Below are 14,872 nucleotides of genomic sequence, written 5' to 3'. Positions count from 1 at the left end.
AGCTCAATCTTGCTCCAGTCAAAATAAAACAAATCATGAAAGAAAGCCTGCTCATTAAAACACTTCAAATTTCTCTTACGAATATAACGTGGGTTTGTCTTAGGAACCTTAGTATTTCTAACAGCAACAACAGCACAATGGTCACTTAAATCATTACAAAAAACACCAACCGTAGAATATTTATGTGGAACATTTACAATCTTTGTACAATCTTTGTCCCCATGTGCAGTTGCGAACCATTGTCTGGCTATTTTATGGCAGTTTTGGAGCAGTGGCTTCTTCGTTGCTGAGCAGCCTTTCAGGTTATGTCGATACAGGACTAGTTTTACTGTGGATATTGATACTTTTGTACCTGTTTCCTCCAGCATCTTCACAAGGTCCTTTGCTGTTGTTCTGGGATTGATTTGCACTTTTCGCACCAAAGTACGTTCATCTCTAGGAGACAGAACTCATTTCCTTCCTGAGCGGTATGACTGCTGCGTGATCCCATAGTGTTTATACTTCCGTACTATTGTTTGTACACATAAACGTGGTACCTTCAGGCATTTGGAAATTGCTCCCAAGAATGAACCAGACTTGTGGAGGTCTAAAAATGTTTGTCTGAGATCTGGGCTGATTTCTTTTGATTCTCCCATGATGTCAAGCAAAGAGGCACTGAGTTTGAAGGTAGTCCTTGAAATTCATCCACAGGTACACCTCCAATTGACAAAAGAAATGTGAATTAGCCTTTCAGAAGCTGTATTTTCCAAGCTGTTTAAAGGCACAGTCAACTTAGCATATGTAAACTTCTGACCCACTGGAATTGTGATACAGTGAATTATAGGTGAAATAATCTGTCTGTAAACAATTGTTGAAAAAATGACCTGTGTCATGCACTTATACTTCCGGCGCCGACAGAGATGGCCGCCTCGCTTCGCGGTCCCAGGAAACTATGCAGTATTTCTTTTTTTTATGTGTTATTTCTTACAATGTTACCCCAGAAAATCTTAGGTTTTATTACATACAATCGGGAGGAACTATTGGATATAAGAGCAACGTCAACTCACCAACATTACGACCAGGAATTTCCCAAAGCGGATCCTCTGTTTGGCCTACCACCCAGGACAATGGATCGGATCCCAGCCGGCGACCCAAAAACAACAGCGCCGTAGAATGGGCAAACGGAGCGGTCTTCTGGTCAGGCTCCGTAGACGGGCACATCGCGCACCGCTCCCGACTACTCATACTACTCGCCAATGTCCAGTCTCTTGACAACAAGGTAGACGAAATCCGAGCAAGGGTAGCATTCCAGAGAGACATCATAACGTTCTTTGTTTCACGGAAACATGGCTCAGTCTGAGTCGGTACAGCCACCTGGTTTCTTCATACATCGCGCCGACAGAAACAAGTATCTATCTGGTAAGAAGAAGGGCGGGGGTGTATGCCTTATGATTAACGAGACGTGGTGTGATTATAACAACATACAGGAACTGTCCCGCCCTGACCATAGAGAACCATTGTTTCTCTATGGTATAGTAGGTCAGGGCGTGACTAGGGGGTGATTTAGTATATGTATGTCTATGTTGTATTCTAGTTTATTAATTCTATGTGGGTATTCTAGTTTTCATATTTCTAGGTTGGTGTGCTTGATATGGTTATCAATTAGAGGCAGCTGGTTATCGTTGTCTCTAATTGGGGATCATATTTAAGACACATTTTTTCCACCTGTGCTTTATGGGATATTGTTTTGAGTTAGTGTATGTTACACCGCTTAGTTACGGTTCGTTGTTTGTTTTGTTCTTTCTTTGTTGTTTTGTGCGTTTCTAATATTAAATATGTGGAAACCATATCGCGCTGCACCTTGGTCCGATATTTATTCCAGCGAACGTGACAGGAACTCAAGTCCTTTTGCTCACCTGACCTGACCTCACAATCAAATGCTGACCGCATTATCTACCAAGAGATTTGTCTTCGACCATAATCACAGTCGTGTATATTCCCCCGCAAGCAGACACATCGACGGCCCTGAAAGAACTTCATTCGACTCTATGTAAACTGGAAACCACATATCCTGAGGCTGCATTTATTGTAGCTGGGAATTTTAACAAGGCTAATCTGAAAACAAGGCTCCACAAATTCTATCAGAATATCGATTGTGCTACCAGGGCTGGCAAAACCCCAGACCATTGTTATTCTAACTCCCGTGACGCATATAAGGCCCTCCCCCGCCCTCCCTTTGGAAAAGCTGACCACGACTCCATTTTGTTGCTCCCAGCCTATAGACAGAAACTAAAACCGGAAGCACCCGCGCTCAGGTCTGTTCAACGCTGGTCCAACCAATCAGATTCCACGCTTCAAGATTGCTTCGATCACGTGGACTGGGATATGTTCCGCATTACGGCGAACAACAACATTGATGAATACGCTGATTCGGTGAGCGAGTTTATTAGCAAGTGCATCGGTGATGTTGTACCCACAGCTTCTATTAAAACATTCCCCAACCAGAAACCGTGGCTTGATGGCAGTATTCGTGCAAAACTGAGAGCGGGAACCACTGCTTTTAACCAGGGCAAGGTGACCGGAAACATGACCGAATACAAACAGTGTAGCTATTCCCTCCACAAGGCAATCAAACAAGCTAAGCGTCAGTATAGAGACAAAGTGGAGTCGCAATTCAACAGCTCAGACATGAGAGGTATGTGGCAGGGTCTACAGTCAATCACGGACTACAAAAGAAAACCAGCCCCGTCGCGGACCACGATGTTTTGCTCCCAGACAGACTAAACAACTCTTTTGCTCGCTTTGAGGACAATACAGTGTCACTGACATGGCCCGCTATCAAAACCTGCGGGCTCTCTTTCACTGTAGCCAACGTAAGTAAAACATTTAAACATGTTAACCCTCGCAAGGCTGCAGGCCCAGACGGCATCCCCGGCCACGTCCTCAGAGCATGCGCAGACCAGCTGGCTGGTGTGTTTACAGACATATTCAATCAATCCTTATCCCAGTCTGCTGTTCCCACATGCTTCAAGAGGGCCACCATTGTTCCTGTTCCCAAGAAAGCTAACCTGTCTAGGACTAGGGTGCCGCTAGCGGCACACCCCCCCCACCCCCACTGAAAAGGCAGAGCCGCGAAATTCAAAAAAATTTTTTTTTTTAAATATTTAACTTTCACACATTAAAGTCCAATACAGCTAATGAAAGACACAGATCTTGTGGATCCAGCCAACATGTCCGATTTTTAAAATGTTTTACAGGGAAGACACAATATGTAAAGATGTAAATCTATTACCTAAAAACACATTAGCATAATCCACCATCTTTTATTTGTCCACCAACACCAGTAGCTATCACCAATTCGGCTAAACTAAGATATTTATAGCCCCTAACCAAGAAAAAAACTCATCAGATGACAGTCTGATAACATATTTATGGTATGGGATAGGTTTTGTTAGAAAAATGTGCATATTTCAGGTAGATGGCATAGTTTACAATTGCACCCACCATCACAAATGGACTAGAATAATTACAATGAGCAACGTGTTTACCTAACTACTAATCATCAAACATTTCGTAAAAATACACAGCATACACTAATCGAAAGACACAGATCCTGTGAATACAGACAATATTTCAGATTTTCTAAGTGTCTTACAGCGAAAACACAATAAATCGTTATATTAGCATAGCACATGTGCAAACATTACCCCAGCATTGATTCTAGCCAAAGAGAGCGATAACGTAAACATCGCCAAAATATATTATTTTTTTCACTAACCTTCTCAGAATTCTTCAGATGACACCCCTGTAACATCACATTACAACATACATATACAGTTTGTTCGAAAATGTGCATATTTAGCCACCAAAATCATGGTTAGACAATGGGAAAAGTAGCCCAGCTGGTGAGAAAATGTCCGTGCGCCATATTAGACAGTGATCTACTCGTATACATAAATACTCATAAACGTGACTAAAAAATATAGGGTGGACAGCGATTGATAGACAATTTAATTCTTAATACAATCGCGGAATTACATTTTTTAAATTATCCTTACTTTTCAATACAGTTTGCGCCAAGCGAAGCTACGTCAAAAAAGATGGCGTCCTAAGCCACTAACATTTTTCGACAGAAACACGATTTATCATAATAAAAATTTCCTACTTTGAGCTGTTCTTCCATCAGTGTCTTGGGCAAAGGATCCTTTCTTGGGTCTAATCGTCTTTTGGTGGAAAGCTGTCCTCTTGCCATGTGGAAATGCCAACTGCGTTTGGGATGAACTGGAAGCGTGCCCAGAGATTCACAGCGTCTCAGAAATAAATGTCCCAAAATCGCACTAAACGGATATAAATTGCTATAAAACACTTTAAATTAACTACCTTATGATGTTTTTAACTCCTATAACGAGTCTTAACATGACCGGAGAAAGATTACTCCCAACACTAATGCTTGGAACAAGTGCGGGTCGGTGTCCTCCACGCGCATGACGCAGCTGGAAAAGAGTTCCTAGCTACAGGGTTTTTTAATTTATAGTGCCTGTGATTGCGCAATCGACCCCATTCAAATCGTCATCACGTAAAGGCATCCAGGGGAAGACGTAAGCAGTGTCCGTATACTCATAGGAATAACAGTGGCCTTAAAACTGACTCCAGAACAGTGGCCAAAATTTCTGAAATCTGACTCCATGTCAGGGAAATTGCTGTAGAATGGGTTCTGTTCCACTTAGAGACAAAATTTCAACTCCTATAGAAACTATAGACTGTTTTCTATCCAATAATAATAATAATATGCATATTGTACGATCAAGAATTTTGTAGGAAGCCGTTTCAAAAATTACACGATTACCATAAATAGTGACAACAGCGCCCCCAGCCTTAACAGGCTAAGGTAACTGAGCTAAATGACTACCGCCCTGTAGGACTCACTTCCGTCATCATGAAGTGCTTTGAGAGACTAGTTAAGGACCATATCACCTCCACCCTACCTGACACCCTAGAACCACTCCAATTTGCTTACTGCCCCAATAGGTCCACAGACGACGCAATCGCCATCACACTGCACACTGCCCTAACCCATCTGGACAAGAGGAATACCAATGTAAGAATGGTGTTCATCGATTACAGCTCAGCATTTAACACCATAGTACCCTGCAAACTCGTCATTAAGCTCGAGACCCTGGGTCTCGACCCCGCCCTGTGCAACTGGGTCCTGGACTTCCTGACGGGGCGCCCCCAGGTGGTGAGGGTAGGTAACAACATCTCCACCCCGCTGATCCTCAACACTTGGTTCCCACAAGGGTGCATTCTCAGCCCTCTCCTGTACTCCCTGTTCACCCACGACTGCGTGGCCATGCACGCCTACAACTCAATCATCAAGTTTGCAGGCGACACTACAGTGGTAGGCTTGATTACCAACAACGACGAGACCCTCGCAGTGTGGTGTCGGGAAAATAACCTCACTCTCAATGTCAACAAAACAAAGGAGATGATTGTGGACATCAGGAAACAGCAGAGGGAGCAGCCCCCTATCTACATTGACGGGACAGTAGTGGAGAGGGTGGAAAGTTTTAAGTTCCACAGCAACGCCTCTTCAACCTCAGGTGGCTGAAGAAATTCGGCTTGTTACCAAAAACACTCACAAACTTTTACAGATGCACAATCGAGAGCATCCTGTCGGGCTGTATCACCGCCTGGTACGGCAACTACTCTGCCCATAACCGTAAGGCTCTCCAGAGGGTAGTGAGGTCTGCACAACGCATCACCAGGTGCAAACTACCTGCCCTCCAGGACACCTACACCACCCGATGTCACAGGAAGGTCAAAAAGATCATCAAGGACAACAACCACCCGAGCCACTGCCTGTTCACCCCGCTATCATCCAGAAGGCGAGGTCAGTACAGGTGCATCAAAGCGGGGACCGAGAGACTGAAAAACAGCTTCTATTTCAAGGCCATCAGACTGTTAAACAGCCATCACTAACATTGAGTGGCTGCTGCCAACATACTGACTCAACTCGAGCCACTTTAATAATTGATGTAATCAATTTATCACTAGCCACTTTATATAATGCTTACATACCCTACATTACTCATCTCATATGCATATACTGTACGCTATACCATCTACTGCATCTTGTCATCTTGATGTAATGTATCACTAGCCACTTTAAACAATGCCACTTTATATAATGTTTTCATACCCTACATTAATCATCTCATATGTATATACTGTACTCTATACCATCTACTGCATCTTGCCAATGCCGTTCGAGCATCACTCATTCATATATTTTTATGTACATATACGTATTCATTCCTTTACACTTGTGTGTATAAGGTAGTTGTTGTGAAATTGTTAGGTTATATTACTTGTTAGATATTACTGCATGGTCGGAACTAGAAGCACAAGCATTTCACTACACTCGCGTTAACATCTGCTAACCATGTGTATGTGACAAATACATTTGATTTGATTTGAGTAGATGTCCTAACCGACTTGCCAAAACTATATTTTGATAACAAGAAATTTGTGGAGTGGTTGAAAACGAGGTTTAATGACTCCAACCTAAGTGTATGTAAACTTCCGACTTCAACTGTATGTCACCCAAGCTGACATTTTAGTTATAGTACCCGCGAAACAGCAGTCTCAACATCAACAGTAAAGAAGCGACTCCGGGATGCTGGCCTTCTAAACAGTGTCGAAAAGAAAAATCCCATATTTCAGACTGGCCAATAAAAAGAAAAGATTAAGATGGGCAAAAGAACACAGACACTGGACAGAGGAACTCTGCCTAGACGGCCAGTATCCCGGAGTCGCCTCTTCACTGTTGACATTGATTTTTGTGGGTACTATTTAATGAAGCTGCCAGTTGAGGACTGGTGAGGCATCTGTTTCTCAAACTAGACACTCCAATGTACTTGTTCTCTTGCTAAGTTGTGCACCGGGGCCTCCCACTCCTCTTTCTATTCTGGTTAGAGCCAGTTTTTGATGTTCTGTGAAGGGAGTAATACACAGCCCTGTACGAGACCTTCAGTTTCTTGGCAATTTCTTGCATGGAATAGCCTTAATATCTCAGAACAAGAATAGACTGAGGAGTTTGAGAAGAAAGATCTTTGATTAAGAAGAAAGGTCTTTGTTCCTGGCCATTTTGAGCCTTTAATCAAACCCACAAATGCTGATGCTCCAGATACTCAACTAGTCTAAAGAAGACAGTTTTATTGCTTCTTTATTCAGGACAACAGTTTTCAGCTGTTCTAACATATTAGCAAACGGGTTTTCTAATGATCAATTAGCCTTTTAAAATGATAAACTTGGATTAGCTAACACAACGTGCCATTGGAACACAGGAGTGATGGTTGCTGATAATGGGCCTCTGTACGCCTATGTAGATATTCCATAAAGAAATCAACCGTTTCCAGCTACAAGTCATTTACAACATTGCAATGTCTACACTCTATTTCTGATCAATTTGATGTTATTTTAATGGATAAAAATGTGCTTTTCTTTCAAAAACAAGGACATTTCTAAGTGACCCCAAACTTTTGAATGGTAGTGTATATTGTTTAATACGAATACACTTGTTTAGAGAAAGATATTTAGTTTTAACAAGCAATTCAAAACTCTAGCACCCTACCCTTGTGAGGATACCAACACTGAGCCTTTTTCAAGAGTGTTTTGTGAGGGATCACAGACCATTCCTCCATATAGTCTTTCCAGATCCTTGATATCCTTCGTCTGCACTTTACGGCTGTGTAACGGAGACACAGGGAATATGGAAACAGGTGCAGTTGGTGTGTTTAATAGGAACGAACATGGAGTGAATAAAAAAATAGGAGTAGCGTGGCCTCCCGAGTGGGGCAGTGATCTAAGGCACTGGATCGCAGTGTTAGCTGTGCTACTAGAGAGTCTGGGTTTGAGTCCAGGCTGTCACAGCACTGGGAGACCCATGGGGCAGTGCACAATTGGCCCAGCGTCGTCCGGGTTGGGGGAGGGTTTTGCCGCAGGGTTGTCCTTGTCCCATCGCGCATTAGCAACTCTTGTGGCGGCTTGGGCGCAGTGCACGCTGACATGGTCGCCAGGTGTACAGTGTTTCCTCTGACACATTGGTGCGGCTGGCTTCCGGGTTAAGTGGGCATTGTGTCAAGAAGCAGTGCGGCTTGGTTGGGTTGTATTTTGGAGGACGCGCGGCTCTCGACCTTTTCCGCTCACGAGTCCGTACGGGAGTTGCAGAGATGAGACAAGACTGTAACTACTAATTGGATACCACGAATTTGGGGAGAAAATGTGGTAAAAAAAACAGGAGTAACGTCTAAACATGAAAACAGGAAACTGTCATGACTGTTCACAAGAATCCAAATAGGTAAGATCAGTTTGCAATGAATAACTTTAATCAGACCCCCTCTCACCCGTAGAGGGGGAAGGAAAGAACTAGTGGGGATTAACAACTCACGTCCTGTTGTAAATCAAGAGAGAAGATCCAAGCTTTCCCTCTCCAAATTAACCAAAGGAATGTGCTTTGTCGCAAAACAAATATTTTTCCAGCAGAAAGTCTAACACGTTCAAAAGCAACTACTGGAATAATATTTCTAACATAGAACTTGGGGGAATGGTCAGAGTGTCACGTTCCTGACCTGTTTTCTGTTGTTTTGTAGGTGTTTAGTTGGTCAGGACGTGAGCTGGGTGGGAATTCTATGTTGTGTGTCTAGTTTGTCTGTTTCTATGTCAGCCTAGTGTGGGTTCTCAATCAGAGACAGATGGTAGTCGTTGTCTCTGATTGAGACTCATATATAGGAGGCTTGTTTTGTGTTGGGATTTTGTGGGTGTTTGTTACCTGTCTCTGTGTTTGTGTTCTGCACCAGATAGGTCTGTATCGGTTTTGCACATTTGTTATTTTGTATGTTGTTTGTAGTGTTTCACTTGTTCTTGTATTAAACATGTTCAACACTAGCCGCGCTGCACTTTGGTCCTCTCTTTCACCCCTGGAAGAAAACCTTTACACAGAGGCGATCTATAGAACACAAATGTAATTTTGTTTGATATTTGTGATGTCATTAAACATGTTACAAAGGAAATACTGTAACTTGGAAAGTGTACCCACTACATATTTGAAGTTTACATACTATGCATTGTGCATGTAAAAGAGAGGGATGTGATTTGAGAAGCAATAAGAGATAATTGTTTTTCATAACTTTTCACAGTGAGTAATCACCGCCCCAGAGTAAAGTCAGGAAGCCTGCCCCATCTGCTGGAACCAACCCTTTCAAGCAAAAGGTTCGAATGATGGGTGAAGAAAAAACACATTAGACCAAAAAAGCGTAAAGCTGCAGTTGCACATTTTAAATGGTTTGAACATTGAATCTTATCACGAGGTTGAGATGATAAAATCACCTCCAGGACAATCACTGGTACAGCTGATTAGCTTCCCAAATAAATCATCTTCTAAAGCGAATTGAAGTAGGACCATCCGGTTACTCTGCTCAAACCATGGTATTACGCTACTCTCATCCCCTCACTGGGTAACCATCGATACGGCTGGCTAGCCTATCTTCAAAGAAGCATCTTCAAGAGCGAATGGAAGGAAAATCAACTCTGTAGTTTTGTTCAGGACTACAAGACAAGTCACAGGATACCGGACAACTACAAAGAAGAACAACAGTGGAAGACTTGTTGGAACCATTTCGGACAGTCAGAGCCTTAGAAGCATGTCGCGAAAAGGCCCAACCTCCTTTCCAAGGCTGCCCATTTCACAGAGAGATCCCCGGCAAACCCAGGCATTTCACGTAAATACATTCATGATTTCATAAAAAAGTGGGAGGCAGTTTGTGTGCAAAGTATATGGTTTCTGTATGTGAAAGTAGTTTCTGAATGTACCAATGTTAAACCTCTCTGCGCTACGGATCCCTTTAGCGGGATAATTTTCCTAAACAACCGCTGAATTGCAGGGCACCAAATACTACAACAAATATTTATAATCATGCAATCACAAGTGAAATATACCAAAACACAGCTTAGCTTGTTGTTAATCCACCTATCGTGTCAGATTTAGAAAATATGCTTTACAGCGAAAGCAATCCAAGCTTTTGTGAGTGTATCAATCAATGCTAGAACAGCTAGCCACAAATTAGCATGGTCACGATAGTCAGAAAAGCAATAAAATTAATCGCTTACCTTCGATAATCTTTGGATGTTTGCACTCACGAGACTCCCAGTTGCACAATAAATTTTATTTTTGTTCGATAAATATTTCTTTTATAACAAAGAAAACGGCATTTGGGTTGCGCGTTATGTTCAGAAAACCACGGCCTCGTTCCATTCGACGAAATTTCCAAAAAGTATCCGTAATGTTCGTAGAAACATGTAAAAAAAAATTATAATCAATCCTCAGGTTGTTTTTAACATACATAATCGATAATATTTCAACCGGACCGTAACCTATTCAGTAAAAGAGAGAAAGAAAATGGAGAGCTACCCCTCTCGCACACAGGAACTAATCAAATTCTTAAAAATAAAAGCCTGAAACTATGTCTAAAGCCTGGTCACAGCCTGAGGAAGCCATTGGAAGAGGAATCTGGTTGATACCCCTTTAAATGGAAGAAAGATGGGCAATGAAACACAGATTTAAAAAATAAAAAAAATCACTTCCGGGTTAGATTTCCTCAGGTTTTCGCCTGCAAAATCAGTTTTGTTATACTCACAGACAATATTTTGACAGTTTTGGAAACTTTGGAGTGTTTTCTATCCTAATCTGTAAATTATATCCGTTTATCTTGGGAATGTTATTTAAAAAAAATAACAAATCTGACCCCTAGCATCAAGAAGTTAAGTGTCTCTGTCACTCTCTCTCTCCCTCTCCATCTCTTCTTTAACAAGCAGCCATGTTGTTGTCATTCCGCTAGGGACCTGTTTTCAGCGCATTAAGTCTCCAGTCAATAACTGGTGCATGTTTGTCCTGTGTTCCCATTTAATTAGCTTGTAAATAAATAATTAAACCAATTTGTGTAGTACTGAATCATGTGAGGCTCGGGTTTTTGCAGATGCAAGGAGGTTACGACTGTTCAGAATGGTGATATGATACAAGGTCATGATTAATAAGTTGACTGTTTATTGATGTCATAGGTAAAGGCCTTTTAGAGTTTAATTTGGGAGATCGTAAATCTTTAAATAACCGCTCTCGTGGTGCCCCAGATCCTAATGAGTTAATTGTTACTTGATTCATTGAATTGGGTAACAATTAAACAGTTAGTTAATTAGATAAATAACAGTCTTAAGATTAATTTCAAGAGTTATCCATCTCTGAGACCGGGTGTGGTAACTCATATGTCTAAAGGTTAACAATAATGTTAGGTACTCCAGGAGTTTTTGTGAAAGAGCTTTATAAATGAAAAGAGAGCATTGTATGAACCTACAGTACATCTCATCAGAGGGCCAGCCTGCTGTCTGGCAGACAATGCAGTGATGTGTACTGAACCTGTCACCTCTGATTAAACGTAAAGCACTATGGTAACTGCATCTAATGGCTTTAGTATTTGTAAGCAGGGACACGATCAATGTGGGCACCAGCCAAAGTATATGCTTAAACCATTAGTATAATTTGTATGCGCTCTAGAAAACAACATACTGGATACTTAGTTTTACTGAATTCAAAACTAGTTTAAGGTCAATAAAGGTTTTCTGTAAAACAATTAAGGTATAGTGTAGTTCAGATAGAGCCTGGTCAACAAAAGGGGCAACAGAATACACAACCGTATTGTCTGTATACAAGTGAAGGTTTTTTGACAAACCAATATTGTTTATGGACAGTAAAAAGTACAGGAACCAAAATCTACCCCTGTGGGACACAGGGTGCTGATGGTGCTGGCTAAGGCTAAAACTGGTGAGTGTAGAGAGTAAAGGGATATTGTTATCCACTTCGGCACCAACGATGTTAGGATGAAACAGTCAGAGGTCACCAAGCCAAACATAGCTTCAGCGTGTAAATCAGCTAGAAAGATGTGTCGGCATCGAGTAATTGTATCTGGCCCCCTCCCAGTTAGGGGGAGTGATGAGCTCTACAGCAGTCTCACAACTCAATTGCTGGTTGGTAACTGTCTTCTGCCCCTCCCAAAATATAGAATTTATAGATAATTGGCCCTCTTTCTAGGACTCACCCACAAACAGGACCAAGCCTGACCTGCTAAGGAGTGACGGACTCCATCCTAGCTGGAGGGGTGCTCTCATCTTATCTATGTACATAGACAGGGCTCTAACTCCTCTAGCTCCACCCACAATGAGATAGGGTGAGGGCCAGGCAGCAGACTGTTAGCCAGCCTGCTAGCTTAGTGGAGTCTGCCACTAGCACAGTCAGTGTAGTCACCTCAGCTTTCCCCATTGAGACCGTGTCTGTGCCTCGATCTAGGTTGGGCAAAACTAAATAGGGCGGTGTTCGCTTTAGCAATCTCACTGGAATAAAAACTTCCTCCATTTCTGTCATTATTGAAAGAGATTGTGATATCTCACATCTCAAAATATGGCTACTTAATGTTAGATCCCACACTTCCAAGGCAGTTATAGTCAATGAACTCATCCATGATCTGTTGTAACTTTAATGTGTTACAGAGTTAATGTTTAAGTTAATTAATTGAGCTGTATCTAAAGATATTTCTTTACAGTTATTTACATATGTAATTGTATTGGTTAGTATTGAATTACGCTTTTGACTGCAAGTTCCAGAATGCCTTGCGACAGGAAGTAGAGAGTGAACGCGCTAGTTAAGTGCAATTAACAGGTGATTATTTATGGCTCATTTGGCTAGCAGCTTGCTGGCATTGCTCTGTAGAATCTAAAGTTGTTAAATGTAACGTGATCAAGTATTATTACTAAAAGAAGCTTTCATATCAAACCCGACGTCCCGAGTCATTACTTTGAAGATAGTTATTCTAAATTTTGGTGCCGAAACCCGGGATATGAGCTGCAACGAAGAAGCGGCTGAAATGGCTGAGGAGGAATGTCGGCATGAAACCGAAAGAATGAGACGAAAGCGGGGTACCATTCGAGGTGCCATAACACTGATTTTGAATCAGATTGACGTGGAAATATCCCAGTCGAATCCGGATACCGATCACTTGAGTACATTGTTGGAATTGCAATCAGCTAAGGAGGACAGTTTGTTTGAACTTGATCGTGGAATTGAACAGTTATCCCCATTGGACGGATTGAAGGCAGAGATTGCATGCACGGAGGATTACAAAGAGCGCGTTATCATGCTGAAGAGCCGTGCACAACAAGTGATAAAGAAAAACCAGGATCTCAATCCACTACCAGCACGGGTGCACGCTAACTCCAACAGATCACAGAGACAATCAGTAAGGCTACCAAAGTTGATTATTGAGAAATTCTATGGAGATGTCAGTATGTGGCAGGAGTTTTGGAGCCAGTATGAGACTGCTATTCACAACAATGATTCACTGTGTAATAAAGAGAAGTTTACCTATCTGAAAACATATCTCACTGGACCAGCTGCAAAGGCAGTAGCAGGACTGATGTTAACAGACAGTAAATATGATGATGCAATCGCTCTACTCAAGAGCAGATTTGGAAGGAAAGATCTTGTGATTAGTGCTCATATGTCAAAGCTGTAGAATCTCACCCCTGTGAAGAAATCCTCTGATCTAAATGCATTGAGGTAGCTATATGATGAATGTGAAATTCAGATTAGGAGCCTGGAATCACTGGGTGTAGTGTCAGAAACCTATGGAAGCCTACTATGCCCAATCTTACTGCAAATGATTCCAGAGGACATAGCTCTTGACTATAGTCGTCAGAGGGGAGTAGATGATGAATGGAAAGTGTCTGAGATTGTCACTTTCCTACAGAAGGAGGTTCAGAGCAGGGAGAGAGCGCTACAAATGACAAGATCATGCAACCAACAGAAAGAGAGCAAACCATGGAACAAGTCATGCTTCTCCAATGAAATGAAAAGAAAAAGACCCAACATGCCCTCTGCTGCAGCACTGAATACAGCCTGCCAGAAGGAAATAAACGGTCTATTCTGTGACAGTGCAGACCACAAATCAGAAAACTGCCCTGACCACAATATTGCTACACTCAAAGAGAAACTAAAGAAAATGAGAAGATGCTTTGTATGTTTAGGACAGAGACACATAGCAAAATTCTGTAAAGTCAAAGATGTGTCATGTGCATCATGTGGAAGCAGACATCACATTGCTGTGTGTACCAGTAAGAGGAGTGAGGTGCAACCCCCTACTGTTTCCGCAGATGCTGTTGTTTCCTCAGTTATTCCCCATTCAGTGAAGATGAAACCAGATGGACAGACCACTGTGTTGCTACAAACGGCAAAGGCATGGGTGAAGGCCCATCGGGCAGGAAGATAGCTCGTTATTTACTAGATGGAGGCAGTCAGAGAAGCTTCATACATGAAAACATTGTGAAGGGCTTGAAGCTACCAGTAATCAGACAAGAGGCACTCACTCTTCACACGTTTGGCTCCTCTGCCCCAGCAACATCCCAACGCAACACAGTGAAAGTCATCTTGGAGAATGTCTGGGACAAACAGCAGAGAATAGAGATAGAGGCAATTGAAACCCCACAAGTGTGCACAGCTGTGATGAAGGTTCCTGGTGAACAGATTCGACATGAGCTCAATAGAAAGGGACTGCAGCTCGCAGACTTTCCAGGAGATGACAATGATCCTGAAATCTCTGTCCTGATAGGAGCAGACTACTACTGGCAGATAGTATCAGGTAGAGTGGAGCGGCTGACGGAGACGCTGGTTGCTTTAGAGAGCACCTTTGGATGGTCGGTGCAGGGACCCGTGTTCATGTCAAGTGCAGCCGAGGCAACTTGCATGTTCATCCCACTTGATGAAGACACACTAGTCTCCAAACAACTGCATGCA

The sequence above is a fragment of the Salvelinus fontinalis genome, chromosome 15 (assembly GCF_029448725.1).
Source record: "Salvelinus fontinalis isolate EN_2023a chromosome 15, ASM2944872v1, whole genome shotgun sequence".
NCBI lineage: Eukaryota > Metazoa > Chordata > Actinopteri > Salmoniformes > Salmonidae > Salvelinus > Salvelinus fontinalis.
This window is presented reverse-complemented; position numbering follows the sequence as displayed.